Source organism: Ambystoma mexicanum, chromosome 12 (assembly GCF_040938575.1).
Source record: "Ambystoma mexicanum isolate Mex_15411 chromosome 12, UKY_AmexF1_1, whole genome shotgun sequence".
In the NCBI taxonomy this organism is placed as follows: domain Eukaryota; kingdom Metazoa; phylum Chordata; class Amphibia; order Caudata; family Ambystomatidae; genus Ambystoma; species Ambystoma mexicanum.
In genome coordinates this window covers 729282634-729298317 of record NC_090936.1, presented here as the reverse complement: position 1 = coordinate 729298317, position 15684 = coordinate 729282634, and positions in this window count along the sequence as shown.

Below are 15684 nucleotides of genomic sequence, written 5' to 3'. Positions count from 1 at the left end.
CAGCATGTCGCTCCATGTGACAGGGTAGCGTGGAGTTCCGCAGTACCATGGCATCATGTGTTGATAAGGGAAATCGGGCGCAGCAATGTGTAATGATCTTGCTGGAGTCACATACCATCTGCACATTGATGGAGTGGTATTGCTTGCGATTGTGGTACACCGCCTCTACGGCATGGGGACAACCAATTCGACATGGGTGCAGTCCAGGGCACCAACACAATTGGGCATGCCTGCCAGTGCATGGAAGCCTACTTTGGTGTCGGCTATCTCCTGGGCAGTCCGTGGTAGGGATGTGTGTGTGCTAGCATGCTTCAAGAGAGCATCCAGCACTTGGGTCAGCATGCATGAAAATAGTGGTTGTGAAATGCCATGCAGCTGATCCACTGTGTGCTGGTAGGTGCCTGTGGCCAGGAAGTGGAGCACAGACACCACCTTTAGTAGCGGGGGGAAGGCAGTGCCTATTTCTATGAAGCTGGTAATGTCGTTGCCTATCATGTCCACTATAGTGGTGATGGTGTCTCGGTCCAACCGGTACAGGGTGTGCATCTGCTCAGGGGTTAGATTGAATGGACTGGGTATGATGCAAGGGATTGGCGGCTGCCTACAAGGGACTAATGGCTGCACCGGTGGTAATTGCTGGGCCTGTCTCACCCTCCTTCTCCTCCTGCATCTCTTCTGTGCTGCCTGTTGTTGTTGCTGTTGTTGTTGTAGTTGCTGTTGTTGCTGTAGTTGTAGCAGTATAGGCATGTCCTACAGCGCCATGATTGCAACAGCTAGTGGTAGCATTTTGATCTAGGAAGGCGTGTGGTGTGTGGGTGTACTCCTTTTATACTGGGCCAGACTCCATTGAGTCCACCTGTGGTGATTGTGTGCACCCGTGGCAGTTGGCTTGATTGCTGATTGCTGTTTACAGGTGGGCCGCGATGTCTGTATGGCCGGCATCGTGAAGCTCCTGATTCCTGCATTCGGGATGCCGGTATTTGCATGTCCACGTGGGTTGTGATGTCCTCCTATTACCGGCATGCCGGTATTTGCTCCCCGAAGGGGTGCGTGTATGTGCACATGCTGGTATGAGGGGGCACGGTACGGGCGGTGCCGGTATTGGCGGGCTGTCGGGTCAGAATGCACCGGACCCGTTAACGATGCCGCTATTACCATTCCGCCTTCCTTTTTTCATTACCTCCGTTCTTGTAATGAGGCCCATTGTCTGTCTTAAGTAAAAAAGGAGCTAAACCAAATCGGCCTTGCAGCCTGGTATACACAACCTTATTTGATGCAAAGAAATCAAAAAACATTGATCAGAGATAAATATTTCGTTTTGCAACAAATTCAGAGAGAAGAGCTCTATTTGCAGAAATGCAAAATAATACAATATTTCTCATTAAAGACCCTACCAGGCTGCGAGCCAACATTAAATTGGACTAGTCACCCATTCCCGTGTACACTTGTAACTAAATGTCCTTTTAACATACTGCCACTATATGATGTTAGACGATTGTGGGAACATGGCTCTACAGAAAGAGCCTCATGCACTTGCCCGTTCGTTGTCCAAAGGCACTTACTACATTTTGTGTTATTTTTCCCCAAGCATACTGTGATCCTTCATTGCACATTGTCACCTGTCTTGAGGAAATTTGTTTTTAGGAAAGATCACCCCCAGCACTTACATTTTTATTAATGCTCAATGAACCTTTGGTATGCTTTGCAGTTGAGAAATTCCTATTAGCAGAAATGAAGATTTGTTTTCTCTGACTTTTTATCACACTTTTATTAGTTTCTCACTATGTGTGTTTAGTTAATATTTTTTTTAAGTTGTACGTTAAATCAATTAAATGTTTCTTATTTTTAATAGATACAACTTGTTGGTATACTGGCTTTGATGGAAATCATGTATGTTCTGAAATATATTATTGTTGCACACATCTGGGAATGCCACATGAATGTAGAGCATATTTATTCATAATTGTATGAATGTTAATAATGGTATCACTTCAATGTTTGGATCCAAAGGAATACGCAACCTTTACCCCTCCAGAAATGGTGTATCTTAAGACCCCACTCACTCAAGACTTCACCTTCAGGGGTAGTCTGGGCATAACATGTTTCAGTTCCTCCTTATGGCTCTCTTGGCCTTCAGTATTGGTATCAGTCTTCGCGTCACTCGGGGCACCTCAGCCCTTGTGCAGACTATTGATGAGCTGTCCAACACCAGTGCTTCTCTGGTCTATCTCTGGCAGGGATTGCATCCCTTCCTATCTATGGGAGTTTTCAATGTGGCTTTCTTGGCTTTCAGTGTTCTGAGCCATTTTCTTGTTACTCTGGAAACTTGGGTCCTTGTTTAGGTTGTTCACAGGCTCCCTTGCCGGTGAATGACTCTGGGTTTTAGTTTCCTAATGTTTCAAACAACCGCTTCCCTTCTTCCTGTTCTCTCACAGTGCTTCTACTAGGGAGGGTCATAGATTATGCTATTCGTTCTGTAAATCTACACCTGCCTTGTTAGTGCCTCCTGTCGTGGGGACCTTCTCCGGTCCTCATGTCTGTCTCCTGTTCTGCAAATCTCAGTAGAGGAGCAGAGCAACTTTAGCCACAGCGTTTCTGCATTTTGTGATGCTTCGTGGGTTGTGGGGTCCACCACATCCTCTGCATGGTCCTGCCTCGAGGCTCTCTAAGTTCCACGCTCCATCAACAGCATCTGCTCTGCGCATCACCTCCCCTGCCATTCGAATTGACGCCTGGAAATCACCTCCTCCAGGTGAGGACTTCAGTATTTATGTAAGCATCTCTTCAACGAAAGGCAACGTCTAGTTGATTATATGGTATTGAGTCCGCCTTATCACCTTTACAACTTCTTCAGTCCGCATATATGCAGAGCATGCAGTCTTTAAGGGAGATCTCACTCTACCTTGGAAGTTATCATACCCTAAGCAGGTGTCACTCACATAGAGGTCCTGCTTGTCCAAACCCTTTTTGAGGGTCTTGCTGAGCGGGCGCACCTCCTTAGCCTCAATGATGATGGCTCCCCCTTGGGAGAACAGACAAAATCCCTTGATTCTTCACAAAATGCATTATTTAGATTGGTTATAATTGATATGGTCTCACAGTTATACATTCATGTTTAAATGCAAGTGTTATGTCAATTTTAAATGGTGCATGATTTCCTATGGAGTCCAAGCCTTAGTTTCATTTCTGAAATAATGAAACTCATGATGCTAGCAGGCCTCTCAGCCAATGATTGATTTAAGTCCTATGACCGGTCCCTTTTGTTCTCATTCCATTAAAACAACCATGTGAAAGACTAATGAAGTTGCTGTAAAGAATGAAAGATGTACACTCTAAGCACAATAGTGTATTATTTGAAGGCAGTCATGACTCTCTGGTCACTTCAGATCTCAATCTCAGGTGAACACCATGAGTTTTATTTCTATTGGAATTTTAATATGTATTCATAAGATCTTGTCATTAAATGGATTTGCAGATGTGGGGGCTGATCATTAACTCATAAGGCTGTTTACAAGGCTTTTTGTCCAGGGGATTACACTTTATTGTGTAATGACTAAAGGCAAACACAGGTTATACACTCCAGATGGTCTATGCACATCTCATGGGAGTCTTAAACTCCCCCACCTTAACACCTGTATGGAGAGCTGAAATTAAGAAATTAGTTTGACTGCAATTTCACTGAAAATCTATTCAGCAGTGCCCCACATCAACTCAGAGCCTCTTATGTTTCTATATGTCTGGAAGGCCTATTCATTCTATTCTAATGACAATCTGTAAACTAATCCCATCAGACAATATATTTCAAATGAATAAGACCACATTACAACTTAAACACTGTCAAATACATGAAAAAAGTAATACACTGTGTGAAGGCATCATGAAGCAAGACACAGACAACTAATTCAAAGTTCAAAATGAAATAGTTTATTAAATCAAATGTCAGGATGGTAGAAGGCCTAACTTGGCCTATGCCAATGTGGGATTTCCCTACCTGAAAGAAATTAATGACAGTATGAGCCAATGAGTTCAACTTAAAAGTCTATCTGTATCCAAAACCTATCATTGCCTTCAGAACTAAAGCTAAACAATGTGTAGGGATGTCAATAACAATAAAATAAATAGTGATCAACACAACATTATGAGCTTCTTCCGGCTCCTGGCTTCCTTTTCAGCTGCCCTTCCCCAAGTTCAAGAAAGTTCCACATAAATCTAGAGATTACCTTTTCCAAGTTCAAACGGTTACACAAATCCTTGGGGTTCCCTTACCCAAGGTCAAGGCCGGACAGTTGCACACAATCCTCGGGGTTCCCTTCCCCAAGGTCCAGACAACACAGTCCCAAGAAATCGGCCTGACAGCCTGGTATACACAACCTTATTTGATGCAAAGAAATCAAAAAACATTGATCAGAGATAAATATTTCGTTTTACAACAAATTCAGAGAGAAGAGCTCTATTTGCAGAAATGCAAAATAATACAATATTTCTCATTAAAGAATCTACCAGGCTGCGAGCCAACATTAAATTGGACTAGTCACCCATTCCCATGTACACTTGTAACTAAATGTCCTTTTAACATACTGCCACTATATGATGTTAGACGATTGTGGGAACATGGCTCTACGGAAAGAGCCTCATACACTTGCCCTTTCGTTGTCCAAAGGCACTTACTACATTTTGTGTTATTTTTCCCCAAGCATACTGTGATCCTTCATTGCACATTGTCACCTGTCTTGAGGAAATTTGTTTTTAGGAAAGATCACCCCCAGCACTTACATTTTTATTAATGCTCAATGAACCTTTGGTATGCTTTGCAGTTGAGAAATTCCTATTAGCAGAAATGAAGATTTGTTTTCTCTGACTTTTTATCACACTTTTATTAGTTTCTCACTATGTGTGTTTAGTTAATATTTTTTTTAAGTTGTAAGTTAAATCAATTAAATGTTTCTTATTTTTAATAGATACAACTTGTTGGTATACTGGCTTTGATGGAAATCATGTATTTTCTGAAATATATTATTGTTGCGCACATCTGGGAATGCCACATGAATGTAGAGCATATTTATTCATAATTGTATGAATGTTAATAATAGTATCACTTCAATGTTTGGATCCAAAGGAATACGCAACCTATACCCCTCCAGAAATGGTGTATCTTAAGACCCCACTCACTCAAGACTTCACCTTCAGGGGTAGTCTGGGCATAACATGTTTCAGTTCCTCCTTATGGCTCTCTTGGCCTTCAGTATTGGTATCAGTCTTTGCGTCACTCGGGGCACCTCAGCCCTTGTGCAGACTATTGATGAGCTGTCCAACGCCAGTGCTTCTCTGGTCTATCTCTGGCAGGGTTTGCATTCCTTCCTATCTATGGGAGTTTTCAATGTGGCTTTCTTGGCTTTCAGTGTTCTGAGCCATTTTCTTGTTACTCTGGAAACTTCGGTCCTTGCTTAGGTTGTTCACAGGCTCCCTTGACGGTGAATGACTCTGGGTTTTAGTTTCCTAATGTTTCAAACAACCGCTTCCCTTCTTCCTGTTCTCTCACAGTGCTTCTACTAGGGAGGGTCATAGATTATGTTATTCGTTCTGTAAATCTACACCTGCCTTGTTAGTGCCTCCTGTCGTGGGGACCTTCTCCGGTCCTCATGTCTTTCTCCTGTTCTGCAAATCTCAGTAGAGGAGCAGAGCAACTTTAGCCACAGCGTTTCTGCATTTTGCGATGCTTCGTGGGTTGTGGGGTCCACCACATCCTCTGCATGGTCCTGCCTCGAGGCTCTCTACGTTCCACGCTCCATCAACAGCATCTGCTCTGCGCATCACCTGCCCTGCCATTCGAATTGACGCCTGGAAATCACCTCCTCCAGGTGAGGACTTCAGTATTTATGTAAGCATCTCTTCAACGAAAGGCAACGTCTAGTTGATTATATGGTATTGAGTCTGCCTTATCACCTTTACAACTTCTTCAGTCCGCATATATGCAGAGCATGCAGTCTTTAAGGGAGATCTCACTCTACCTTGGAAGTTATCATACCCTAAGCAGGTGTCACTCACATAGAGGTCCCGCTTGTCCAAACCCTTTTTGAGGGTCTTGCTGAGCGGGCGCACCTCCTTAGCCTCAATGATAATGGCTCCCCCTTGGGAGAACAGACAAAATCCCTTGATTATTCACAAAATGCATTATTTAGATTGGTTATAATTGATATGGTCTCACAGTTATACATTCATTTTTAAATGCAAGTGGTATGTCCATTTTAAATGGTGCATGATTTCCTATGGAGTCCAAGCCTTAGTTTCATTTCTGAAATAATGAAACTCATGATGCTAGCAGGCCACTCAGCCAATGATTGATTTAAGTCCTATGACCGGTCCCTTTTGTTCTCATTCCATTAAAACAACCATGCCAAAGAATAATGAAAGTTGCTGTAAAGAATGAAAGATGTACACTCTAAGCACAATAGTGTATTATTTGAAGGCAGTCATGACTCTCTGGTCACTTCAGATCTCAATCTCAGGTGAACACCATGAGTTTTATTTCTATTGGAATTTTAATATGTATTCATAAGATCTTGTCATTAATTGGATTTGCAGATGTGGGGGCTGATCATTAACTCATAAGGCTGTTTACAAGGCTTTTTGTCCAGGGGATTACACTTTATTGTGTAATGACTAAAGGCAAACACAGGTTATACATGCCAGATGGTCTATGCACATCACATGGGAGTCTTAAACTCCCCCACCTAAACACCTGTATGGAGAGCTGAAATTAAGAAATTAGTTTGACTGCAATTTCACTGAAAATCTATTCAGCAGTGCCCCACATCAACTCAGAGCCTCTTATGTTTCTATATGTCTGAAAGGCCTATTCATTCTATTCTAATGACAATCTGTAAACTAATCCCATCAGACCATATATTTCAAATGAATAAGACCACATTACAACTTAAACACTGTCAAATACATGAAAAAAGTAATACACTGTGTGAAGGCATCATGAAGCAAGACACAGACAACTAATTCAAAGTTCAAAATGAAATAGTTTATTAAATCAAATGTCAGGATGGTAGAAGGCCTAACTTGGCCTATGCCGATGTGGGATTTCCCTACCTGAAAGAAACTAATGACAGTATGAGCCAATGAGTTCAACTTAAAAGTCTGTATCCAAAACCTATCATTGCCTTCAGAACTAAAGCTAAACAATGTGTAGGGATGCCAATAACAATAAAAGAAATCGTGTTCAACACAACATTCTGAGCTTCTTCCAGCTCCTGGCTTCCTTTTCAGCTGCCCTTCCCCAAGTTCAAGAAAGTTCCACATAAATCTAGAGATTACCTTTCCCAAGTTCAAATGGTTACACAAATCCTTGGGGTTCCCTTACCCAAGGTCAAGGCCGGACAGTTGCACACAATCCTCGGGGTTCCCTTCCCTAAGGTCCAGACAACACAGTTCCCAAGAAAAAGGTCTTTAGGTCTATGTCCTCAAGACAGTATTTACAGTTTAACACGTCTCAGGGTTCACTTTGCCAAGACACCAACGTATCAACATATACTTGGTTTCAGTCTTTCAAGGTTCAATATCACTTCAGGTCAGCTTGACACTCCTTCTGGATTGCATTAACAGTTCACTTTGGGGGTAATTCATGGAATAAATGTGCGCCGGAATTACTGGCACAAGCTGGCGCAAGCGTGAAAAGGCCAGTGCATGCATGTGAATCGCACGCATGTGGTTCATGGAAGGCCCTGCGCGTGTATTTCCCGGGATGTGCACCAAATCCGCACGTGGTGCACACCAGCGCACACGTCACTTCCACATCCAGAATGCCATGCACGACACGCACAGCGAAAGTGCATAACGTCAGCGCAAACATAAAAAAGAGGGCAGAACAAGGGGCAGAATACGCGGAATGGGGAACAACGTGTGAAAATAAGGGTATATCTGGGGTAGCACTGCTGGGAAGTGCACGGAACGCTCACACGCACGCAAACTACACGTATTCATGGAATCGAATAGGGAAAACCTGTGCTCGTCAAAACATACGCACACGCACTATTACGTCCGCCACACGAAAGCAGGCGGAAGCACCCCCGCGCACCATAAAACTGTGCGCAAACAACAAACAAGCATATACAGCTATGATGACTGTCCCGTTCAACGCAGCAGTGATCGTGGGATACTGCAGGAGGAGGAGAATATCCAGGCCCCGCATTTGTTTGCCCAGGACCAGCCTTTTTGGGATGCCTGATGACCAGGTCTATGGCAGGTATAGGTTTACACCTCATATCATCCTAGAGCTGGTCAGGGAGTGGGAGTGGGAGGATGAACTCACATCACCCATCCTGTGCTCCCAAGCATTGAGCCCCTTGGAGAAGGTGCTTGATGTACTGCATTTTTTGGCCACTGGGTCATTTCATTGGACAACTGCCATAGTGGGGGGTGTCTCACAGCCCACACAGTCACGTTGCCTACACCAGGTGTTGGCAATCATCACTGCGCACCCCTCAGTCCGCAGGCACATATACATGCCCAGAATACCCGCAGAAAGGCAGGCCGTGGTCCAAGACTTCTACAAGGCCACATAGGGCCACTGAGCACATCTATCGAAACCACAAGCACTGGCATTCCATCAACGTGCAGGTGGTATGTTATGCCAATGGAATCATCACCTCTGTCTATGCAAACTATCCTGGGTCCACCCATGATAGTTTCATATTCAGAATGTCCGCCCAGAGCCGGGCACTGGAAACTAGGAAGCATGGTGACACATGGCTCCTAGGTGAGTACAAATGCCTGCGCACATGCATGCGTGTCACACACAGAAAAATACACAAACCCAACTAATCACAACCATTAACACCTTACCAGTGGACAGTGCCTACCCTCTGAGCACCTACATGATGACGCCCATACGGAACCCGACCACACCACCCCAGGTAAGGTACAACGCAGCCCATATTGAACCAGGACCATAGTGGAGCGCACATTCGGAGTGCTCAAGTCATACTTCCGCTCCCTTGACCGCTCTGATGGACAGCTACTATATGCACTCCCAGTAGTGTGCAGGATCATTGTGGCAGCATGTGTCCTCCTGCACAACGTTGCAACATGGCATGGCGCACAGGTGGACATGGTGGTGCCCCCACATCCCCAACCACACGCATGGCCACTGCGCATGGGAGGGGAAAGGGCATGTGGCGAGGGAGCCCGTACCCAGCTTGTGGCCACATTTTTCACCTAAACTCCAACCCCTGCGGAGTGCACACAGACCTGGCACATACCAAGTCACAATCGATGAGGAGAAAGGGACAGTTAACTGTCACAACCTTACCACCCTGAGAATGTGTACACGGAAGTGCCACATTGTGTACATCCCTAGCTAATTAAACACAACCAATCCCATGTGATCAAAGGGAACACATGCAAGGTGCCCCCACCCCTTGCTAAACAGGGCATGAAAGTACTGGTATGCCACCCAAACCCTCCCAACACCCCTGAACCCCGTCTGCCACACCATACCATGGTATGCAACAGCAAAACATCAAACCATATGCACAACACATGACACAATAGTCATGAAATGCCACATGAGAAATGTAAATAGGCAGCAGACAATTATACCTGACATGGAATCTGAAGAAATGACTGACCAAAACCTCAAACCATGAAAACGGTGGCACAAATGCATGCCACCAATGGTGCAACCAACAAAAGTCAGAATACCTGTTGCCATGCACATTGTACAATTACAAATTGGCATTTCAAACACTGCTCACTGGACAGCACAGTGAGTGTGCATTGCATTGGTGAAAACCCTTCAGCATCATTTGAAAAAATGGCATTCAACGAAATAGCACCCTGTCATGCATGTACATGATAATGACTCAGAAGTGAACATGGATTGTCGCGACACAGCATGCTTGAGAAGACAATCTGGGTGCACGCGTGTGCATGGTGTCACTGGAGTTGGGGAGGGGGGTGTTGCCTAAGTGTATTTAGTCAGTAGGGACATGCATTGAATACATGCATGTGAAATGAAGTGAGTGCCAGTGTCACGTACACAGCACATGTGAACATAGCACTCAAGGACGCCCCTGTGTGTTAAACCACACCCATCCCCTGACACCTCAAAATAAAGCACAACATTGCATCAGCGATTGACCAGCAGAACATATCATGTACAGAGTACCCCACATCGACAATGGCAGACAGTGACCCATTACTGAATCATAGAAATTCATAATACGACCTACACCCAAAGTTCATCAAAGTGCATCAATGAGGGAGTGAACAAGGGAGAAGAACAGTACATTCCTACATGTCCTTCAAACAGTCCACAATGTGATAATGAACCGTAAAATCAAAGTGCATATTACAAGTGCCTGGAACAATAAGGGAGAGACTAGGGAGGGAATGTTGGATGACAAAACTAGCATCAGCATTCCTATGCCTGACGGCAATAGTCACAGTGCAGGAATCACATAAGGAGGTGAGTGAGGGAAGTGGAGGGAAGAGGTGAGGAGAGTAACACAACAAGTGACAAACTGTGGTAGGTCGACAATGAATCAAGATAGTGCTGGGGAGGGGGAGAAGAAACACAGAAGGGAAATGGGGGAACAGCCTACCTGTAATCAGTGGTGGAGGGACAAATGGTAAAAGTAACTTGCAAAATTATACTAAAAAAATGTGAAGGTGGGGTGTGGAAGGACGGAGGCAGAAGGGCAAATCTCTGCAAAGAACAAGCGCCTACGTATCCCCATGGCTGATGGCAATTGGGGGTAGTGGTGGAAAATGACAGCCAGTGTACAAGGAGGAGGGTAAAGGGTGGTGGAGAGGGAGAGGGAGGAGTGAAGGGAGGAGGAGGCCAAGCTCAAAATGCATAATCGGGAAGATGGGGAAAGAAAGCACACACAGGGAGCAGAGGAGTATGGGATGTGATGATGAAGAGGGGGAGGCAGAGGGACACTGACAGGGGCAGGGGAAACCGGGGGGCAATCAAGTGACTCAGAAGGCTGGTGGACAGGTCTAGACAGGACCTCCTTTGTGGGCTTTTGGTAGTGGTGGCAGGCTCAAACATACTGGTTGGCCGGATTGACACAAGGGCCAAGTGCAACCAGTGGGAGGGGGAGCAGGTCCAGGACACAAACAGGACAATCAAATCAAGAACAATGCAGTCATACCTCAAATGGCCCATCAAAACACCAGCCAGGGCTGCAAGATGGCCAAAGTGGTGCTAGCAAGGAATGGGTGGTTGTTGAAATGCCTGGTGACATGGGTAACTCGCCGTGCAGCCTTCATTGGGCATATCAAAATCACTGGTGGGAAACTGTCCCAATTCAACATTTTCAGCACATGGACCCCACCCACAATCTGTGTGTCGTACACAGCCAAAGGGTGCATGGTACCACCTACAGCAGGAATTGCATTAACATAGACAGTCAATACATAACAAACATCTCAAGCAACATGATGAAATGCACAGTCAGCATAATACTCACCAAAGTGAAGTGCAGACATGCATTGGAGAAAACATCTGGAATACCCACTAGGGGTGTACACACAAGTAGAACTGCAGGCTGGCCACAGAAATGACGGAAGCCCAATGCCCATGTGTGATATGCTGTTACACCAAGCCATCCTTGCGAGCCCATGGAAAAGGGAAGCAGGAGTAGCATATGTGTCAGGATCCCAAGCAAAACACATACACAAGACAAGCCTGAATGGGCCCAGCTGGAACACACAGTGGACGCCTTCCGATGCCACAAAGCACCACACTGTCACATGTATGCACAATAGACAAAAGAAAAATGAAAAAAAATCTGCAGAAAATACAAATAAAATCAATTAACCAATTGAAAAAAATGAAATGAGTAAATAAAAAATAAAATAAAAAAATAATTAAAAAATAAAGACAAATAAAAAAATATTCATAAAAAATAATCATTGTAAAAGAACAACAGAATAAAGTAAAAATAAAAAAAGCAATTGAAAAATGAAAATAAAAAAAACATACTTACCCAAAACCTTACAATTTGGATGAAAAATAAAAAATATTTTCATTAAAAAAACTGCTGGAAAAATAATAAGAAATATGCAGGAAAAAAATTAAAAATGCCCATATATGACCTAGGGGTGGGGGGTGTACCCAGGAGGGAGGAGGTACAGGGTGCACCTCAACACCCACATGTGTAGATGTTGAGATAAAAAAAAAAACTCACTGGGCTCAGCGCCTGCACAGCCCAACCTATGTGGGAGATAGGTTGTCATTGTCACCCTCTGGTTGGAAATCAGAAAGTGGACGTGGCACAGTTGACTCAACACGCCTAGCCGTGCCTTGCCCCTCAATGGCAGCAAGCATGCGGGTCAGGTAAGCCTGAGACTGGCTGGCAATGAGACTGAGATCAGCATGCATTACCTCACGTGTCACACATACTTCCTCCTGCAAGGACTGACGTGTGAGACGGAGTTCTGCCTGCATGGCCTCGCATGACAAACAGAGTGACTCCCGGCTGGCATGGAGTTCAGCTGAGATGGTTCTTTCAAGCTGTACCATCCTATCTTCTGTCCGCCTATTCTCATCCATCATGAGTTCAGCCAGAGTAGATCGGAGGGCTTGGTGTTCCACCCTCAGGGCCTCACGGTGTGCCTCTACTTGAGCATTAAGTGCCTGATGCAGAGCCACCATTTCAGCCCGGCGCGCCCTGTCCGACGCCGCCATGCACAGCCTGAGTGAGCAGCACATGGACTGCATAGCCTGCTGCTCGAGCACCATTTGCTTTACAGAGCGGGATGGAATGGGCCACACTTTCCATACCTTGAGCAATCATCTCAACTGCTCCCCCCTGTTGCTGTGCTATGGCAATCATGGAACGCTCCCACTCAGTTGACCCCAGTGGCACACGGCCACCGCGTTGCCGGACACCACACCTGCTGGGCCCATTGAGCCGTGGTCTTTGCAGGGTTGGTGCCGCCCGCGGCTACAGGACTGCATCCCTCCATCAGCCTGATGTCCCAGGAACATGGCCAACTGGTGTTGAGTGTGACCGTGCACCCGTAACCACCACAGGCAGACATTCTGACCCTGCCATGCCCCCTACTGCAGGTGTTGCGGACAGAAGATCATCCAACACAGGATCACTTACCGGCGACGACACGTCATGATGCAGATCCGGCTCAACATAGTGGTCAGAAGATACATCAGAGCCTGACTCAGAGTCAGCTCTGGACACGATGGCCTGGAGCACCTGTGGGTTCTCGTGGGCTGCCACCGCACAACCATCACTGGTGCCTGGTTGGTCATGTGAACTGACCACCGTGTCTGGGATGACATCTTCATCCTCTGCTGCCAGTGCGTCATCACCTGCAACATAAACAAAAGAAATAAGGACATGCATGTCAGTGGCACATACCACACACATACAGTTCACAACATTGACAGTCAAATAATGGAACAGCCATGTCACAGGCAACTCAAACCCCAACTTGCATTCAGTGGCATTGCAATGCAAGGCCATCCCAAATGCAGAAAGGATGTTTGCAAAATGTGAAGGCAACACATGTATTGCATGTTGCACATCACCTGCATCACACACAACCTCTAGCAGGCATATATCCAATGCCAAAATGAGAGATGGGAACAAAGAGATAGCACCTTGCATAAGCATGTGTGAACACACAAATATACACAGCTAGAAATCTAACCAAACACACCATGATACATGTAACATGCATGTTCATGTTCAGCAACCAACTAACATCAACTATGCATAGTACATGTGTCACCGGAGGCACCTACGCCAGTGCCTTTCAATACAGTGAAAGGCGGGACATGGGTATATACATGTCAGGTCAACATCACACAGCAGCATTGTGTTTGCATGTTGAAGGGCCTAACTTGGAACAGGAGGGGGTGTGTGCGGTGCAGTGCATGTGTAGCCCCTCAGCTTACAACATCAACACGTACGTAGTAATGAAAATATTCAAACATGATGGCAGTGTAACAGCAATTGCAGCCATCATGTGCAAATGCCATGTACCATATAGCATGGTTTCCGTGAAATACCCACCCTCTGGGCAATAGCAGGGAGGCACTGCATGGCAATGACATGTTCCACACAGAACTGTGCATTGCCAGACAGTGTAGGCGTGCGTCTATTGCATTTCGTCATTCAAATGTCACTACAGCCGATGAGAAGTGGACATGATGGAGGTGAGGTGAGGAACCATCCATAGTACATCCATGCATATAGAAGACAACACCAGTTGAAAAGAGGCAATGGGCCTTAACAGGGGGAGCCATGTGCATGATACTGATGTGCACAGCCTAATGTTGTGCGTGATGACACACAGACGTACAGTGAGCATGACATGGCTGTCCAAATGAGATGACCCTTGGATCATCCTGGACAAAAACTACAATGAGCAGATGGTCAAGGACACCTAGCGGCATATATGGAATGCACATGGGACATGGTTGTACACATATGTGCATGGGGAGCCACTGCCATCAGCACAGTCAGAGTGAGACACACTGCACCAAGGACAAAGGATGTGTATGACATGATATGACATTTCATCAAAATTGCACTCGTACACAAGTGGCTCAGAGCGCAAACAAGCAAAGGGAGGGGAACAAGGGAGAAAAGGAATTCAAAACAACTGTCATAGTGGGCACAGTGACATTGAGAACACGCAAGTACATGGAGAAAGGATAAATGGTTGAGGACCCAGGAAGGAGGAGAAGGGGAACGTGCCAAACAGAGGAGAACAAAGAAGGAAAATAAAGTCCAATGATAGAATAGCCATTCAAAAAGTGGTAGTGCAGCAAGCAAGTGGCAAGTGCAAGATGATTTGGACAGGGCAAATCTGATGAGTGCAGACAAATAGTGCTGGACTGTATGGGTACACACACTGGACCCATTGATATGGGAGGCCTGTAGGCAGTGCAGCAGGGAGGAAGGGTGAGCAGGTACCTGGCCCGATGGACAGAGTGTGTGCAGGGACACAGTGCCAACAGAGGAAACTATTTAGTTGAGGAGAAAATGGGCTAATGCACAAGCAAGTAGGAAGCTGTTGAGGTGCGTCCAGAAGCAGAGATATTTCTCCTCAAGTTTCAACGTGGCCAGTTGGCTGTTCCAATGGGAGCTCCAAGCCATACACACAGATCTACTCCTACCTTATTTATTCAATTAACGACTGACCTTGAGGGAGTGTGAGGCAGAGGAGCAAAGGACTCAAGAGGGGAGGAATTGGTAGAGGGATTGTTGAAGGTATTTTCTACCCAGTCCAAAAAAATCCTTGTGCACAATGCAGAAGATCTGAAATATCACCCTTGCATCCACTGGTAGCGAATGAAGGGATTACAGAGCTGGAAAGATAGGATCCCAGGGCTTGAGGCCAAGGCAAGTCTTGCAGTCCTGTACTGGATTAGTGGTAGAGGGCGGAGTGTGGAGGCAGGTCGAATATTGAAAGAAACTGTCACAGTACTCCAACCTTGAGTAAACCAGAGCTTGAGAGACTATGAACATGTAGGTGAATGATAGGAAAGGCACAGTACCCTTGAGGAGGTGAAGCAAGAAGTTAATCCATCTCAGGATACATCACAAATGTGTGTGTAAAAGGAATGTGTTGAGTCAAAGGTGACCCTGAGGTTGTTGGCCTTGCAGGTGGAGGCAGGAGGAGGGCCAAGTGGGGCTGGCC